This window comes from Xenopus tropicalis, chromosome 8 (assembly GCF_000004195.4).
Source record: "Xenopus tropicalis strain Nigerian chromosome 8, UCB_Xtro_10.0, whole genome shotgun sequence".
Lineage (NCBI taxonomy): Eukaryota > Metazoa > Chordata > Amphibia > Anura > Pipidae > Xenopus > Xenopus tropicalis.
This window is the reverse complement of record NC_030684.2, coordinates 51,742,435-51,761,725: the sequence shown is the minus strand read 5'-3', so window position 1 is coordinate 51,761,725 and position 19,291 is coordinate 51,742,435. Positions and strand designations below refer to the sequence as shown.

At 37.0% G+C, this 19,291-nt stretch overlaps 1 protein-coding gene across 5 annotated transcripts in view; it reads left to right on the top strand.

The window, feature by feature from the left end:
* Window positions 1-19,291, top strand: part of sertm2 (serine rich and transmembrane domain containing 2) — a 62,900-nt gene that overhangs the window by 35,979 nt on the left and 7,630 nt on the right. Inside the window, exons 5-6 of one of the 5 annotated variants that reach the window (XM_031891349.1) lie at window positions 1,440-1,510; window positions 2,582-2,833. The exons of 2 other annotated variants lie outside the window; for them this stretch is intronic. The gene's annotated coding sequence lies outside the window, so the exon portion shown is untranslated. Of the gene's footprint in view, window positions 1-1,439; window positions 1,511-2,581; window positions 2,834-19,291 lie in introns of those variants that run through there. 2 more of the 5 variants (XR_004219756.1, XM_031891348.1) reach the window with 2 other exon arrangements.

The following is a 19,291-nucleotide window of genomic DNA, read 5'->3' as shown; positions in this document are numbered from 1 at the left end:
TAATTTTGTCCAGTTCCAAAGAAAGAGAGGCCATGAGTAATGCAAAATCTGCAGTTTCTAAATAAAAACCCTTTTGAACAACCAATTTGTACTTGAAGTTTATACAATATGTCCTCCAAAACCACTGAATATTTTGTTTGCACAAACGGCAAATCATATATAATGAATATAGTAAATATGTAATTACCCAACCTAATATCTATTCTGGCAATAAGTGACGTACTTATCTGTTTGATGTTAATAGCAAGTAAAAGGTAACCCAATCCAATGAGGATTATTATTAATACTGCAGCCGAACAGAGATGATTTAATGGCTGTGGAAATGGTGAACCAGATTATGTATGACTGATTTGATTTGTAGAAGATGCAGTTTTTGATTTTCTTGGAGTCTAAGCTCCATCCCCCATCTTATTGCCCACAACCTTGTTTTTTATTAAAACTTTTTGCCAGTAGAGTGTCACAGCATGTTGTTCAGAATATATCATTATTTTCTTTTCTCCATTTATAAATTGGTTATTCTATTACATACAGGTTAGTTTATTATGATCTGTCACCTATCTGGAGTAGAAAGGAGTGTATACAACAGGATTCATTTCAGCCATAAATAAATCACATTAAACATGAACATTTAAAGGGTAACTACAGCTCAGCAGTTAATGTTGTCATGTACTGTAGTATGATATAGTGGGGCTCTACTGCTTCTCTACTGGCAAAAACAAACTATGTAACTTAATATATCTCACCATATGCCCCAGCATACCTTCTGGCATAGTCTCAGGCCAAACCCTCTGCCAGACTGCCACTCCCACCAGTGATGACATGATATGGACAAATTGGCATTTCAGAATGCACTCAAGCACTGTTTGCAAGATGAGGTTGAACTATAGATTTAGGGGAGGGAAGGGAAAAGTTCTAAATATAGACCACAGACCAAGCATGTTAAACTCAGCTTAATATCTTGAGTATTATGGTAACACACCACAGTACTTAGCTGGATGTAGCCCTCTCAAACATATATATCGCCAGTATCCTCAACTAACTGATTTATTTTGGTTACTTGCTGCATAGAGAAGTTCAGTAAGGTTTGTGGCCCTGCCAAACAGCAGTATATTTAGAAAATATTATAGAGAAATTTTAACACAATTGGATAATAATAAAAATATACAATTTATTGTGACCCTCTTCTTGTTTGCCAGCAAACACCTGAGTTCATAATCTCAGTAATACTGTGTAAGCACATTCACTTTTCCTAACTATGTATTATGTGGGCAAACTATTACAATATCAGCTTTACTATTGGTCCTTTCAGGTGGAATTCCAGTAAAGTTATTGTAGAATTATTCATGCAAAGCTTTTAGTTCCATCCAACACCTTTATTCAAAAGTGCTCATTTTTTTTTTTTTTCTCCTTGGGTTATAACTGTTTTTCTGTATGCACAGTTTTTCCAGAAAGTTATTTCTGGATCTGAAGAAGCGGGAAACTGATTCACGCTGGAGGGAGACACAGGCAGGTAGTAGTACTATGTTTAAAGTCTCACGTGAATCCACGTGCACACACTATGACTAGTCACAGTGGGCAAGCCCCAAGGCTGTACATTAGTCAGCTGCACATTCCTACTGTACTAGGCTCTCTGGGTTCTTTAGCCATGTATGTAATATATAAATGTACCCATAAAACTAGCCATATGTGTCATTGCAGTTAATATATATGGCATATATCATTATTATTATCAACATGCCCTGTTCAGAGTAAGTTTGTAATGGAAAAATCCTACACCATATGCCACAGGATGCTGGGTAGGGTTGCCACCTGGCTGATATTTTACTATCCTGGCCAGTAAAAATTATGTTATTAACAGAGAAGATAAAAAAAAATAGGAAGGAAGGTCATTTTTTTTTTCTAGAAAAAAGTGGCAACCCTGATGCTGGGAGATGGGGGACAATGCCTCCTGCAAAAAGGGAATAAATATCTGAGCTATCGATTCTGACAGCTTAAATTAATCTAGAAAACAAATAGAAGCCCTTCCCTTCAGTTTATATCTTGAGGATGCAGCTGGCACATCATTTATATGCTCACATTGGCACAATGCTGCACCCGGTCACGTGACTGCTTGTGCAAAGAATTGGTGCTGGCTGCATTGTGGTACAAACCCCCCCCCTTAGGATTCCAAATTTTCAGCAGCAGCTCCAACAAGCTCTGAATTTACCATAGCTTTCCTATAACATGTAACCATTCAGTGTGACCAAATAGAAAAGTGACAGCCAATTCAGCTATAAGTGCCATATGGTTATAACACTGAAGCAATTCTTTGTTACAGACATGAAATGCAGATTTTGGAACTCTGTGAATGTAATCTGCAAGATCATCTCTTTATTCTCTGCTCCTCTGCCACCTCCTCCCCTTACCCTCCCTGTCTCTACTCCACAGCATCCTCTCCTCCCTCCCAATAAGGTGGAGCCAGATCTCCCTGATTTCTATGTAGTCTCAGAGAAGGGAGCAAGTCAACTTATTCAAAGCCCTTAGCGCATCAGCTTTCCATTCAGCAAACAGCACATTCGGCCTCTCTCTTTCCATCCTGCAGGCACCTACGCTGCTGGGGAAATCACATCAGTCTCCTGTTCCAGAAGGTGAATTTGGCAGTGCCTGGAGTTGGGCTTGCAATACACAACAGGGACTCTCTTTTGCTATCTAGGGAAATTAGGAATCATTTCCTCGATATCAGCAGGAAAAAGTTTTCTACAGACATGCCACTGGAAATGCCTACCCTACAGCTGGAATTCTATCCATATTTTCTAGCGCAGCTGAGAGCAATTCATGTGGCTTACTTCGACAGGTAAATATTTAACACTAATGGAAATGTTTTTATTATATCATGTACATTTAGAACAGACTATACTGGGTGTTGTGGCAACAGTAGCTAAGCCAAAGGAATGTACTAGCCCCAGCTGGCACTTCATGGTAATTTGCAATCAGTATAATGAAGGGTCACGTCAGCAACGGAAATAAAAATACATGGCACCTCTTGACAGGAAAATACAATGGGAAACAATGCAATGTAAAACCCCAAAATACAGTGTTTGCCAAATTAAAGAAGGAGACATTATAAGCAACTTTTTAATATGCATTTATGAAATATTTTCAGTTATTTTTAAATGTAATTGCAATTGAGAAATCTTTTTTAGTCAAAATAGCCGAGGTCAGCCTTGCATGCTTTGCCATATATCTGTATATTAGCTGGGTTCTGCTGCATTGTTTCAAATGTCAGAACCACGAGAGCAGAGAGAAGAAATCTGCATGAATGTGCTTCTAATATAGATAACTTCCAAACCACAACAAAAATTTGAAAATGAAAGAGCACCTATCATACAAAAACTGTTCATCTTACCGGAGGTGCTGGTCAATAGAGCCCACACTCTGGTTGGGGAAACATTAACATTTTTGTATAGAAAAACCCCTTGTAGTGTACTGTATATTGGAAAGTTGCTTAGGAGGACACATTTTTTCATTAGGCAAAACTAGTTTTGGGTTTATATCCCAGATTTTTGAAAACTTTCTAAAAAACCTAACAATATTTCTGTAATACATTATGTGCAGCCAAGTTCATATTCATAGAAGTTTGGGAAGTTTACTATCAGTTACAGTTGTATTTTGGGGTACACAAACCAGGTTGGTGACCTGAGTCACATTATCTGTGCAATTAGGGATGCACTGAATCAACTTTTTTGGGATTCAGCCAAATCCCAAACCTTTCACAAAGGATTCAACAGAACCGAAAACAGGGGGTGAGGGTGGATTTTAAGGGTTTGGATTCGGTTCAGCCAAACTTGGAGGCAGCTGAATCCTGAACAGAATCTGGGATTCACTGCATCTCTACTTATAATGCAGCAGTTGTGTAGGGTGGAAGTAAAATACAAAGCACTTTTGGTTCTCAATAGGATGATTTCCTTTCTAAAAAGGGGCTGCAACTATAGGACTGTATGTGTAGAAAGGCAAACCTAACCCTTGGTATAAGAAAAGCAAAACCTACAGCCTCCAGTTCTTGTTCCTCTACATTTCCCAGCATCTACTGACAGCCTAAGGCTTTAAAAATCATTACTATTATAACTTTTCTAATAATGTTAAGCACTTCTTCTGCAATATTATATTTGTCTCTTGTAAATAACTGTTAAAAGGGTCACATGCACAGACTCTTGCCTCTCCCACTTTAGTCTGTCTCTTTTTCTGCTTCTTGCTGCATGTACTGTTGCATTCAAGGCAGTTTGCACTCAAGACAGCCCAGCAACCAGTGTTTGCTAGAAGTGCATCTGATTTTCCAAGTGATCTGGTAATTTTCCTTTTTTTTACCTTAACCACCTCATCCCTTAAAAAATGATTCTTCTTAAAGCCCTGGCACCTTTCTGCAAATGCCGCTGCCAGAATGAATTGCAGAACTTATTATCTTAATTTATGATAGATGGGGTATCAAGCAAAGGGCAAAAAAATGGGACAACCCACAGATTGACAGTCTGGGCCTGCTTGCAGTGCTTATTTGCATCATGCGGTGTAGTTTTTTGTGCTCCTAGAATGCAGTGCAAATATCTGGGTCTCTCTCTCAAAGCAGCGTTACATGCAGAGGGGGTGGTAGGTGGGCAGCACTTGCTTATATAGTACATCAATCAGAAGAACAAGCTAGGGAGTGAAATACAGGATTTCCTTGACAGTATTACATTCTGCACCTTGCTCCAGAGTTTTAATCTGCCACATGGTGCAGAGCACTGCTTGCACCAATGGGTTTTAGCTAAATATGCACCAAATCCATTTTTTGGGAGGGATTTGGCCAGATCCTGAATCTTTATGAAGGTTTTGGTTGAATGCCGAATCCGAACCCTAATTTGCATATGCAACTTAGTGTAAGGTGGGGGGGGGGGGGTGGAAATCGCTATTTTGCAGTTTCTTTCCTTTAGGTCATGTGATCCAAAATTATATGATTTTTAAAGTTTTGGATTCAGTACAGCCAGGCACTTGGATTCTGAGGAATCTGAGGCTAATATTCAGCCAAATCCCAAGTCAGATCCAAGAATCGGTGGATCCCTAGTTCCAGCACCTGCACCTGTGGGGTTGGTAAACAAGAGCCCTGTTAGTTACCTACCAACTTTGATTGCAAGCTCTACAGGGCAGGTACCTTTTTTCTTTTTATGTCTCATAATGTTCAGATTTTTTTTTTTTTTCATTGCAGTGTTTGTTCCCACTGTGTATATTCTATTAATGTACAGCATTGTATATAAAAGTTGCTCTGTATAAATAACTTTATACACACATATCCTGTTTTCTATAAATGATTTGTTGATTATTTTGAACTGTTAAAGGCAGCTTTGTTACCAATCGCCACTTTCACTGTAATGCAGTTAAGTTCTAGCAGTTGCTATAGAGCCCTTCTCAGGCACAGCAGTCAGCCATCATTCCATTTCAGAGAATCAGACACACACACAGGCAAAGCATGAAAAAACTGGTTCTCCAAGCAGAATTCAAGATGCTCTTCAGTAGTCAGGGTCTGTGTGTTTTTCAAGTCTTGAGTGTTATTGACAGACTGGTGGCTGCATTATGAAGATAACCCAAAAATCTATCAAACCTGAACACTTACCATAGTAAACAACAAATGCCTTATTGATTGATTAAATGTTTATTCTGCAGTGCTGTATAACGGGGGAAACCAATTATATCAGGCTTTATGAAGCTACAAACTGAAAGAGAATGAGATTAAGGTCAGCAAGGGTGAGGATATGCCTATACAATTGGCATTCAGGGCACGGGGTTCAGAATTGCGATAAACACATGTAGCTGACCTAATAAGTGGGGCCGATCTGAAACGGAGATCCCACAAAAAACACTTTTAAGTCGCTAAATATGGTTTCACAACTGATATTAAAAATGCACAAAGCAAATTTTTGTATAAAATGAACATTGTTTGCATTGCAACTATTTTTCCATTTGAGACTATTTAATTTCCCCATAAAGAGGTAATTTCTTTTGCAGATGTTTAACAAGGTTATATCTTGTAGAATACTTAGGGGCCCATTTACTTACTCACGAACCGGCCGAATGCGTCCGATTGCGTTTTTTTCGTAATGATCGGTATTTGGCAATTTTTTGGGAAAATTATTGCGACTTTTTCGTTGCCATCCGAATGTTGCGCAAAATCTGGCGATTTTTTTCGTAGCGTTAAAACTTGCGCGAAAAGTCGCGCCTTTTTCGTAGCCATTCCTAAAGTTGCGCAAAATGTTGCGATTTTTTCGTAGCGTTCGGATTCATTCAAGCTTCAGTATGGTGACTTGGGCCGGGTTGGAGCTGCAGGGTGCCATTGAGTCCTATGGGAGGCTTCCAAAAATATGCTAAGTCTGAAAGTTTCACCCGCCGCTTACGAGCGCTCAATACGAAAAAGTCGCGACAAGATACGAGCGAATCGTAATGGCTACGAAAAACTCACGTTTTTTCGCAAAAATCGTATTGGTAACGAAAAAGTTGCGACAATTTCCGAAAAGTCGTAAAGGCGCAGAAAAAATCGAAAAAAATACGAAAAAGACGCAAAATGTTCGTTTTCCAATCGGAATTTTTCCAATTCGGATTCGAATCCGTGTCTTAGTAAATCAGCCCCTTAGGGTATTAAAGAGGATTTTTAAAGGAACAGTTACACCAAAAAGTGAAAGTGTTTAAAAGTAATTACAATATAATGTACTGCTGCCCTGCACTGGTACAACTGGTGGGTTTGCCTCAGAAAAACTACTATAGTTTATATAAAGAATTCTGCTGTGTAGCTGTGGGCAGCCATTCAAATGAGAAAAGGCACAGACATATAGCAGATAACAGATAAAACACTAATGTATTCTACACAGCAGCTTATTTGTATAAACTGTAGTAGGGTTTCTGAAGCAGACACACAACTTTTACCAGTGCAGGTGTATTTATATATGTTTCAGTGTCTTGTTATAGGAAAGCTCATGGTTTGTTATTGTTTAGTCAGATAATTGGGGGCAGTAATTTGTGTCCTTAAATGTAAGGGTCTCTACCTTACATTTCTATCACGTGGTGATGGCTACCATTTGTAAGTTATATTATGGAGAGTAATATAAGATCTACTGTATGTTACTAACAAAGAGTGCTGTCTGTTAGTAACATATTGGATTGGCGAAGTGGCCATTCAAAGATGTGAGTTTGCTGACAAGAGATTATTCTGTAAGATCTTCTGTATGTCACATATGATCTGATTAAAGAGAATGTAAAGTCTTCTCCCTAAATTAAGGGATTATATTAGAATTGCTAAAAACAAGTATGTTTCCAATTTAGACGCATTTTCTATTTTTACTGGTTAATCCTGTTCCAATAGGCAGCCTCAGACAGCCCTACCCAAACTGTTTAAGAAACCTAAGTGGCTGCAGTGTTTTGTCAGCACAGCAGGACCCTGTAGGAATAGAGAAGACACAACCATTAGCAATCACACTCGCTTCTGATTGGCTCCTGCTGCACACGGAGGGCTGTGCACTGGAAGACCAATCGGATTACTTCAAAATTGAAGTGGGGCCTGACTGAGGCTACCTGTTGGAACAGAGGAGACCAGATCCTTTATCATTGCAAAAGTAAGAATAAAATTGGGACTCATTTATCAACACTGGGCATATTTGCCCATGGACAGTTAACCCATAGCAGCTAATCAGTGACTGGCTTTTTTCCACCAGCTGCAGGCAGAACAGTCAATGCACCATTTTTATAGTTGCCATTGGTTACTGCCCAGTGTTGATAAAGGACCCCCTTAAATATTAATGTGTGTATATAAGAAATATACTTGTTTTTAGTGTTTCTAACATAATCTCTGTATGTAATGAAGTGATTATACCGCTTTAAGTACTGACAAGGACATGGATACTCTTATGTTAAATTGACCCACAAAAGTTGTATCTTTTTTTTAATCCTTCTCAATGCCAGGAGAAGAAAAGTTAAAACCTAATGGAGGGTTGTTATGCATCCCCCAGTAATTCTAGACACTTAATGCAAGCAGATGGGTACTGGTCACTAAGTACTGGTCACTAAGTATGTCTCAACTCATGCCTATGTTGGCTACCTGGCAGGTATGTTCACCAGCCTTACCAGTTAAAATGATAATTGATGCCAATATTATTAATAGGGAAAAATGCTAAAAATATAAAAAGGTCAGTATTTTTTCCAGAAAAGGTGGTGACCCAAACCACACCACCTTTGCTTGGACTTACGCATAAGCAGTACAGAATTTATGTACTGCACATGTGCCCTATTTTAAGTCAGGCTGGAGAATCTTGGGAGGGAAGAAGAAAATGGTGATGCTCCGTGAACAGTACCCCATTCTTTTCTTGAAGAGGACTGCTGGCCTGGGGTTAGCAAGTAAGCCACTAACATTACTAGGTGGTGCCTAAAAAATTTGCCACTCTTCATTATTTTAACTTTTTAGTTAGTGTCTTAGGGTTCAATGTTTCAGACACACCATTCCCAGTATCCTTCCTATTGTATTTAACTACCTCTAACTTGAAAATGATAAAACCCCAGGGTTATTTTCTATACTGCTGGGAAGCAAAGGGGCACACTTATGGTGCCTTGCACTGCATATCTTTTGACTATTGTTTTACTTTAGAAATATGTATAGTTGTCCTTGTTTCCTGCACTTAAAGGGAAAAAGGTAAAAATAAAACTAAAGTCACATTCTCCTTTTTGTCCTTATAAAATCCCTCTGTATAAACAACTCCCCATGCCCCCCAGCTGCAGCCTTTGTTAGGATTTGAGCTAGAAGGAGGTCATTATACAGAGGGCTTCTTAGTGGCCTGCTACTTGTTCATGGCAGCCAAAAGAAGACCATGTAATAGCCCGTTGCCATGACTAATTACTGCATGTAGGGCTTATATGGTACTGTGAAAGAAAATAGTATACCTTAATTGACAGGTCCTTTAGAATTACAGTAACACTGATATTTTGTGGCTCTGGAAATTGTGTAACCTTAGCCCTCAGCTGTTCATGTTACAATAATAATATGAGGTGCCTTCCTGATGATACCATTAAGTATTCTAGGGATATACTATAAGAAAGCATTGCAGTGTGTAGGTTATATGAAACCTGTTCATTAAAGTGTCTTGTTTTATTCAACAGCTTATTTAAGGTGAGATATTTCTGGCACATCTCTTATTTTCATTGCATTCCCTTTAATATATATCCCAGTGTAAGTGCTTTAGGATCTAGTTTGTTGTTGGTTTTGTACAGTAATTATGCCTTTTATGAAACACAAAGAAAATCACCTGGGGACAATCTGCTCGCTGGGGCTAATTATACCTCTTCCCGCTAAGGAGGATGTGATAGGTGCTGTATAGATAATGGAGCAGGTGCCTTACAATAGGAAAGCGTACTATAGAGTATTCAGTGAATTAAGATGTTATGGGAAAAATCAATATGTAATCACTGATATATACATTAAGCTAAGTTGTGATTTTTACTGCAGTCAAGACTGAAGAAAGTGTGTGTTTACTAAACTTCAGATTCGCCTATTATTTAATTCTCTGTTTATCTGCATATCTGCATGTAATGTTGTTGGTGTCCAACAATGCATTCCAAAATCAAGGATATAAATGTGGAGTGTTGCACCTCCTTTTGCTGTTACAACAACCTCTGCTCTTCTAGGAAAGATTTTTTTACTGTGCTTGGTCTTGCCAGACCTGAACAATTCAAAGCTCAAAGTAGTAATATCTCAAGAGTTCTCCAAAGGTGTAACATGATCCTAAGTACCACTGACCCTAACCCTGGTGAGAAACCAGCATCTGTTTAGCCAAACAAACCTTTACATCCCCTCAATCCCACAGTTCAGTTCACACCCTGTTTAATCAAACAGCCTAATGCATATATATTCCGTATATCCTTTTTCTCAACTAAAATCTTCCTCCGTCAATAAAACATCCACTATTAACCACTATAATAAAAAAAATGAGTTTTGTCTTCCCAGTTGCCTTTATCTGTTTGGGTTCCTTTTTTTCTCTTTATCACCTCTACGCTGATAATATTTAAATGTATCTCTTCTCTGCTAATCTCAACCCACATAAATATATTTTTTGGTTTCACCAAACTGCTCATTTCACCTACTCCTCATACCTTACTCATCTCTCATATACTGCTGTAGACGTCAAATGTGCTGCACCCCTTTTCTGGAATTCCCTTCTATGTTTCATTATACTTTCCCATTCTTTTAACCTTTACACATAGCCTCAAAACACATTTTTATAGTGGCATCTCACAAACTGTGGGACTGCTGGAGGAGTAGCAAGGGTAGCTTAGCCTGAATACCAGTTATGGTAAGATTTTAGGAAAATGTTTCTTTGCTCATGATATACTAGAAAGCCCAGCTTTAGTGTCAGGTAGGGTGAGTATATGGGTGAAAATATATTTGTCGTCCTATAACTGAATTACTGATATTCAACATTTTAATATTATAATTATAATATTGATGTGATAAGGGAGCCCTTATTAAGGGGGGCCTCAAACTGAAAAAGTCTTACAACCACTACATTAGAAAAACTCATAATACACTGTAAGCCCCATACTTTGCATTCCATACCTCTTTTTCCCATTGGGCTGTATTGGTGAATACTTGCCCTTTAGAAACCCATGCTCCTAATATTAAGTTCATGTGCTGATATTGCTTGCAGAGACAGAGACAGTTTGGAAATGTGCAGTGAATGTTGCAACTGAGGACATGTGATTTTAGTAGCAATATCCAGATATTTATGGTCGTAAAGTGTTCTGGTCTCCATGTCCTGGATCTAAAACACAGACTAAATGTTTCACATGGGAAAATGATCTGGTTCAGAAGGCAACATTGGTTACAAAATTGTGCCACAAATACATTTTTACTAATTAAAAATCATGCCATTAGGTAGGAGGTCTGAGAAGGGCAGATCATGCGCCCTCCTAGGAAGAAGAGTACTGCACATGTCCATGCCCAGGGCGCTTTCAGTGCGCACAATGAATATTTCTAGAAATACTCCAGCCTATCTATGAAGATTATCATTCATCCAGATCATAAAATACAGTATCTAGTAGAATGAAGACAACTGGACAACAACTGACAACTTTCCAGTTGTTTTAGACTTAATTCTACTAGATAAAACTGCAGCCTCTGTAGTAGGCTGAGATATAACTGTACACATGTGGATAACTTTGTGTGTAACTATGTGTATAACTATATATACTGTACACGAATGGGGAAAATGTCACCCGTGCACCAAGCCCCATTAAATTACCTTTGCAGGGCAGCATTAATTTACTTCTGCTTTAAAACAAAGTGATCTCATTACTGTTTAAGAAAGGAGAATAATAACCGGACTGACATTCTGGGAAGCCTTGCAGCTTTCTGCCCATTTTAAACAATTCAAGCATTTTGACTAGCAATATGGCCAATTTATTGCATTAATGCCTGGGAGTACAGAGTATGCTTATTGGAAGTGAAGTGTGTGTGCATCTGTTTAGCAGGCACATAGCAGGCATTTTCTTCCCCCAGGGTACAAAACTGAGGGGAACAGGAGAGAGATTAAATTATTTCCGAGTTAGTGCAAAGCACATAAATACAAATAAAAAAAAAAAAGATGTCTTTGTTACATACAGAGAAGACCTCATGTTTGCCTTTATTTTATTTTTGCCACAGTCTGTCCATAACATTGTATTTAAAAAGGTATTGATATTAAGTGTATAGATTACTTTGCATTATCATGACTCCCACAGATTATAATAATACACAGGGCAAACAACAATAAGCATGAAATCAGCGCAGCATGTGAACCATATAATGAATATTAAGAATTTTTTGGTAAGGCTGGAAATGTTTATTTTTTTCTCTGTTGAGATGAGCGGGAGATATTCATACCTCATTCCACAGGTACAGTAGGTATTTGTGTTGACAAAGGAAAAACACTAGATCCCAATGAAATCTATACATGTGTCTCAAGATAAATATCATGGATGGTATTGATTTGTATTATGGTCTTTGAGTTAAATCCAGATTAATAGTACTCTGAAGCATTTAAAATGGTAAAATACTCTTCTTTGCTTTATACATGGATAGCAAGGTAGCACAGTAATTAAACCGCAACGTTTTCATATTGTGGTAGAAATTACAGCATCAAAAAGTTCCAGAAAACCTCTAAAATCATGAAGCAAAGAAAGGGACCTCTGCCATTGACTTCTACAAGATATGGCATATTTTTCTTTCAGATTTGTCGCAGTTTTGTTGCATAATAAAGTCACATTTTTTTTCTGAGACCAAATCATATTTTGGTGTAAAATAAAAAAAAAAAAACAAACCAAAAAAAATTGATGTTTGGTAATGATGGAAATTTGGGGGAATATTGGGGCATTTTCTGGCAAATGTCAATATAAAAATAAATATTGACATACTGTATTTGGCTGAATCTGTTTCAGACAATTTAGTATTTGGCCAAATTGAATAATTATAGATTCGGGGTATCCACTACTTGTGATAAATCTAACTCTGTGGAAAGGGTATTAGATTGTAAGCTTCTCTGGTGAAAAGACTACTGTGAATTGTTAATGTGTGAGTGATACTTTAGTTAAGGAAAATTAACCAGATGATCTATTACTAAGAAGTGAGTGTACCCTGCTCATATAGGATTAATTTCATTTTCTTAGAGGAAGAATATCTAAATTATAAGTTACCAATGAGACTGATTTGTAAGTTTGTGTGGAGTACAGTTTATCCTGACTGTATATTTCAATCTTGTTACTGCAACATATGGTGCTTGAAAGCCCTTTGGTACACAAAATTACAAATTATGCATATTTTTTTGTGTTCTTTTCCCCTAAATAATGTTTAATATAAAGGATAAATGTAAGATAAAGTAAAGGATTTTTGGAGCACTGCAAAGTCTTTTTCTTTGCATGGTGATCACGTAAAGTTCATTTTGTCCCATTGCTTACAGTCAACCTAAATAAATATTTTGTGCCTAATAAAAGAAATTCTAAGCAACTTTCCAATATGAATTTATTACATTTTTTTAGTGCTTTAAAAGTTATTTTTAAATGTAATTGCTATTGAAAGCAGCATTTGCTTAGCATTACAGAAATAGGAACCATACACACAATCTACATGGAAAGAAAGCAGAACAAGCTTGGGTTACACCTGACTGGGCAATGTACTTCTATCAGATGTTCAGGAATGGAGACATTAATCTATTAGAACCCAGAGCTTTAAACAGTGAGCTGGACTAGAATTAAATGGCAGCATACAAAGGCACAAATGAGGAGCCTTTAATCATTGTTACATATAGTTACATATAGTTGAGAAAAGACCAGAGTCCATCAAGTTCAACCCTTCCAAGTAAACCCAGCACACACAAACCTATACTTGTCTATCTATACACTCACATACATAAACTATATATACAAACATTAATAATTAATCTTTAATATTGCAATAATAAATACAGTTCTTAAGCCCTGAAGCCTTCCTTTTCAACGTTAGGGCTCAATTTATCTTAAAAGATGCAAAGATGCATATAATTTTCAAATGCCCCTATGGTAGTGCCAACCCAAAAGAAATGAAGCGTAATTTTGTTCCACTACCTATGGTCTTGTCCGAAGATTGGTAACTTCTGGAACATGGTGGAAAGATTCTTGAACCACAGGTTGAATTTAAATATAAAGTTATCTCCTAGTTTCGCTCTATTACACATTAAAAAAGAGGAGGTGTTATCATGCATTTTACCAGTCTCCTTAGTACAAAAAATTGATAAATTATTATTTTTGTTTATGGCTGCCTCTAAAAAAGCATTATTTTATTATTGGTTAAAAGAGGAAACCCCTCCTATAACAGAAATTATTTCTTATCTTAATCAGCTTAGCTGGCAAGAGGCCATCAAAGCAAAAACAAGTGAACCTAAATCCAGGATTCCTTTTAAAAATACATGGTCATTTTTCTTTAATGCTGTAGATATAAGTAATAAGGATCAGATTTATAAAATGCTGCATATATAGATTTATTTCAATAATTCACAAACATATAAGCAAAATTATCCTTGATTTTGCTCTCTAGGAAACTTTTCTTTCCTTTTCTTTTTATAGTTTATCCACTGGGCAAAGCTAGTTAATTTGTTTTTGTTTTTCTCTATTTTAATTACTTATTTTGTTTCTTTGTAAGTATTCTATTTTCTTCAAACTGTTGAATGTGACTATTGTTGTACAACCTATATTTAAATAATTTGTCATTATTCATCCTATATGTTTATTGTAAAGCTTCAATAAAATGTTTTAAAAGAAAGAAATGAAGCGTAAAGGATATGATTCCTGTCGCCTTGCATATGATTTGTGTGTAATAACAATAATAATTTTGTTCCAATGCAAATTGGAACAAAAGCAATTTAGATAAAGTAAAAAGTAAGAGACCTGGTGACCCTGCACCCCCATTAGATATCATTACCATTAGCTGAGTTGGTGTCAGCATTTATAGCTTATTCTAGGCTGTCAGAGTAGTACTTTGGACAGTCTATATGATTCATCCTAGGACTTTTTAGGAGCTTTCTCCATGTCATTTTTACGAAATAGCGATGTAACATTTAGTCATACATTTAGTTAACCTTGATCCAGGGGGTTTATTGCTTCATTGTTTGACCGACATGCAGATGGCTTTTGTACTTAAAGGAACAGTAACACTAAAAAATAAAAATGTTTTGAAATAATTAAAATATAATGTACTGTTGCCCTGCACTGGTAAAAGTTGTGTGTTTGCTTCAGAAAGACTACTGTAGTTAATAGAAATAGCTGTTGTGTAGCCATGGGGGCAGCCATTTAAATTGAAAAAAGGAGAAAAGGCACAGGTTACATAAGAAGATAACAGATAACTGTGTAGAATACAATGGGAATCTGCTACTTATCTGTTATCTGCTTAGTAACCTGTGCCTTTTCTCCTTTTTTCAATTTAAATGGCTGCCCCCATGGCTACACAGCAGGGTATTTATATAAACTGTAGTAGTGTTTAAGAAGCAAACACACAACTTTTACCAGTGCAGGCCAATAGTACATAATATATTAATTATTTTTATACACTTTCATTTTTTGGTGTTACTGTTCCTTTAATGATGGGTGAAGAGTCCACTGGTGAGAAGGGCCCAGAGTATTACGCACATTGGCACAGCAGGAAAAGGCAGTCTATGCTGCAAACACGTGATGTGTGTGGTCCCTTCAAAACCAAATCAGACAGATCGTGCCACATTAACTGAGGTACCAGAGAATAAGGGTGTAATTTTTAGATAATGATGTTAAATGGGAAATATAATGTTATCTTGTGCCTTATTAAAATTCTGTTACGGTTGCATTATAATATAATTCACCAGTCATTGTAGTCCTGCACTATTTTTCTAAACATTGCTCACAAGCACAAATTAATTTTTATTTTCATGATATGTGTTCATTTAAGCAATAATTCAGAGTAACTGTGGTATTCAAATAGAGCATTTGTCTTTAAAATGGCGAAATGAAGACGAATGTCTTTCTTAATCAACAGGCATATGTAGTAACCGGTGTGAAGTTTTCTCGACATCTGGTTGCCCATAGCAACCAATTAGATGATTACATTCAATATTCAAGTGACCACAGAGGCTGTGTCTGCCACTTGATACAAGATACATTATAATGCATGTACATGTGCAGTCATTTGTGTTCATATTGCATCCACAGTTGCAAAAGTTCTCTTCAACTTCACCTTGAGCCTCAGTTACAGGTATAATAGACGCAAGGTGCAAACAATCAAAAGCACGTCAGGGTGCACATGTTTTTAGAATTAGCCTTGCACCATTAAATTATAAATGAGAATTTCAACACAGACCTTATTACCCTTTATTATATGGTCTTATTGCTAAATGAGTCTTTATGGGATGGTGGGGCAGGGTAAACCCTTAGCAGACGGAGATGGATGCAGCCTGAATGGCTTTACTAGGCCTGGCACAGGTGCTATATTCATCACAAATATAATATACTTGCATGTGGCAGAACAGTCACGTAGCTTAGCCCTCAGGGATCTGTAAGTGCTTTGAAAAAGTAAGCTATCCCGAGCACATATTACATGCAATATTATGAGGCAAGTGATCAAATAAAGCACAGCCTGAGCTGTTAGGCTCATGGAGTTTGTAATTGACATTGACAGCCACTTCTCATGGTGTCTGAAACATGTCGCATAGGAACTCTAACAAAGTTCATGAACAATACCTACCTGACAGCGCTCTATCAAAGGCAGTCTTTATCCCATTTAAGTCAGTGTGAAGCAGCTGCTGGAGTTATACAGATGGTTTGATCACAGTGGTTATCCATAAGATGACCTTGGCTATCAAAGATGTTTGTATGCTATGGGCCTTAAATTAGAAAGGGTGTTGGAATAGCTAAGTACAGACACCTTTGTGAGTACTCTATCTACTGCTGGCAACATTATTCTGCAGTCTGGCACTTGCTACAATCATTTTAGGATATACAGAAGCTCTTCAACAAATATACATACAACAACTTTTAAAAATGGCAAAGCTAGGTATGCATGAAAGCAAAACATAGCCAGTCTGGCCATGAATCAACCAAAACTCCTTGATATGCAGCAGTGTTTGGGTCAAAAAACTACCCAGTTACTGATTAATCTGACCTATTGGTAAATCCCAACCATCTACAGTCATATAATACATCAGATCTTTCTTAAGGGAACTGAAGGATTTGTGAATCTGTAGCAACTAACTAGGCTATTATCTGAATGGAATATTATAATAATTGTTATAATGTTATAAGTGCATCAAAGGGAACAATTCCATTAAATTGACTTGTTTCAAGGTATAGGGTCGCTGAAATGATTCCCAGACTGAAGCTACATAGTTAAATGAGAACTCAATTTGAATTTTTTTTTAAAAATCGCTGAGAAAAAAATGCTGCAACTTTTCCAAGATTTACTATGTGCTTTAATGCTGAAAATCTGAATTCAACAATTCTCCAGATTAAACTTGCCGAGTTAATGTAGACGTCAGCTGCAAAGGTCCCTTCCCTTTCCTTGAAGTTCGCTGGATTTTGTTCGAAAATCACAACTTTTTCAAATTGTCTTTGCAAAATTTGGGATTCATGCGGTGACAATTAGAAAAAGTCGAATTTTTATGACTTTTCTCACAGGTACTTTTCCTTGCAACATTTTCTTGTAAATATTAGACATTCGAGAAAACGAGTTAAGTCGAATTTGAAAATAAAAAAAAAATGAGAAATTATTGAGTTTTAGTAAATCTGCCCCTATGTTTTGAGCTTCTGTACCAACCCAAGGCAACCACAGCCCTTTAGCAGGGAAGATCTGTGCCTCCAAATTGCCCCCAGTAGCCCCCCATCTTCTTTTCTGCTGATTTACTGCACATGCTCTGTGCTGCTGTCACTTACCTGAGCTTAGGGGCTGACTCACAATATACTCTATTGAATATACATATCACAATATAAGGCTAATAATAGTAATTAATTCAGGTTCATAATACATGGCAGCTCAAAAATCAGTGCATTTAGCATCAGATTTTAATAATCAGCCATGTAGAATTAGCTTATATTACATATTGATTTTGAGAGTTCAGTTCTCCTTTAACCTGAAATGTTTAGAGTGCTACAGAAATGCCGTTCTACTTTCTCTGCTTCTGTCTGTCCTGAGTTGTTGTAGGGCTATCCTATCTTTTTGCCTTGTTGTTCTGCTGTGGTGTTCTAACCTCACGTAAATTCAGTGGGTAAGACACAACGCCATTAGCTTCTGATTAGATTCCTCTTTATTCTCTGAAGACTCTGCCCTCTAATCACACTCAGAGTCCCAGAATCCAAGCTGCAACGTGCTCAGAGTCACTGATTTACTCACAATACCCTGGTGACCCTCAAAGGTCTTTTGTTAAGAATATTAAATCAGGTTGTGGAACAGAAATAACACTGCTTCATGAAGCAAGTAAACCAACAGCGAGTCTGCATGGGCTACTCCTGCCTTTGCAAACCTCCTTCAGCGGCAGATCTACTTTACCGGGTAACGATAGCTCTAAAGAATTCAGACGAAGCATACAACATGCTTTTAATGTAACAAACTAGAGTTTGTCTTATTCTCAAATATAGACTTTAAAGATAATGCAGTACCTTTTTGCCCCCCCTTGATATCAGACCTTAATATGATGTGCTATGTACATGTGGGAGGTTAGATGCGTCTACATGAAATGTACAGAGCTAGAACACGTGTCAAACAGAGTACTATTCTTTTGATGGTGGGTGGATTGTAAGAGAAGTGCAAAAACTGTAGGTGCACCTGAAACAATCTGGCATTCAAAAGATGCACATCATTCTTAGGGTCAAACATTTCAGCCCATACTTGTTCTTACAATCCTTAGTATTTATTATTATCATTTAAACATGCAAAGTGGTTTATCTGCGTGTTTAACCAAAACAAGTGATCCATGGGATGTTGTAATTATAGGATATGGAGTAATGACTTCTTTGCACCAGAATTATTATACATACAGTATGTGTATTTTTTATATACCTTGGCCTGTTACAAAGTGTTTCCTTAAAGGACATGTCAACCCCAAATAAAATTATTTGCCTAATAAAAGAAAACATGATTATAAGCAACTTTCCAATATGAATTTATTAAAAATGTTTGTTGTATTTATTTGTAAATGTAATCTCTATAGAAAGCAGCATTTGCTGAACTCCTGGTTGTAACTTTTTAAACAATGTTGCAAAGGGCAGTCTCCTCCAGCAAGGCAGGTCTTTGTTTCAAATGCCAGAGCCACCAGGGCGGAGAATAGAAAATGACAGACAAACACTGCTTCTAATAGCAATTACATTTACAAATAAGTAAAAAAAAATTGCAAATGTGTAATGAATGTATATCGCAAAGTGGCTTAGAATTATGTTTTCTTTTATTAGGCAAAATATTTTGGGTTGACTTGTCCTTTAACAATCCCAATGCTTAAAAGCCTCAGTGCTTGATTAACCTTGGCCTCAGTTAATTTTCTGTTTATGTATTTTTTTATACTTTATATAAAATAATCACATTGTGTAGTGCTTTACCATTAGAGGAACAAATAGGAAAGATCTAATTAAAGCTTACAGCGCAGAAAAGGATGATAGTAGCAACATAGTATTCAGTATTGTATATTCCCGTTACCATCAGCCTACGTTCATTTACATGAACATACCCCCTGTTGGCTTCCTGTTAAGGTGCTATCATACTACAGGGGGGCTTGGGAGGGGATAAGAAAGG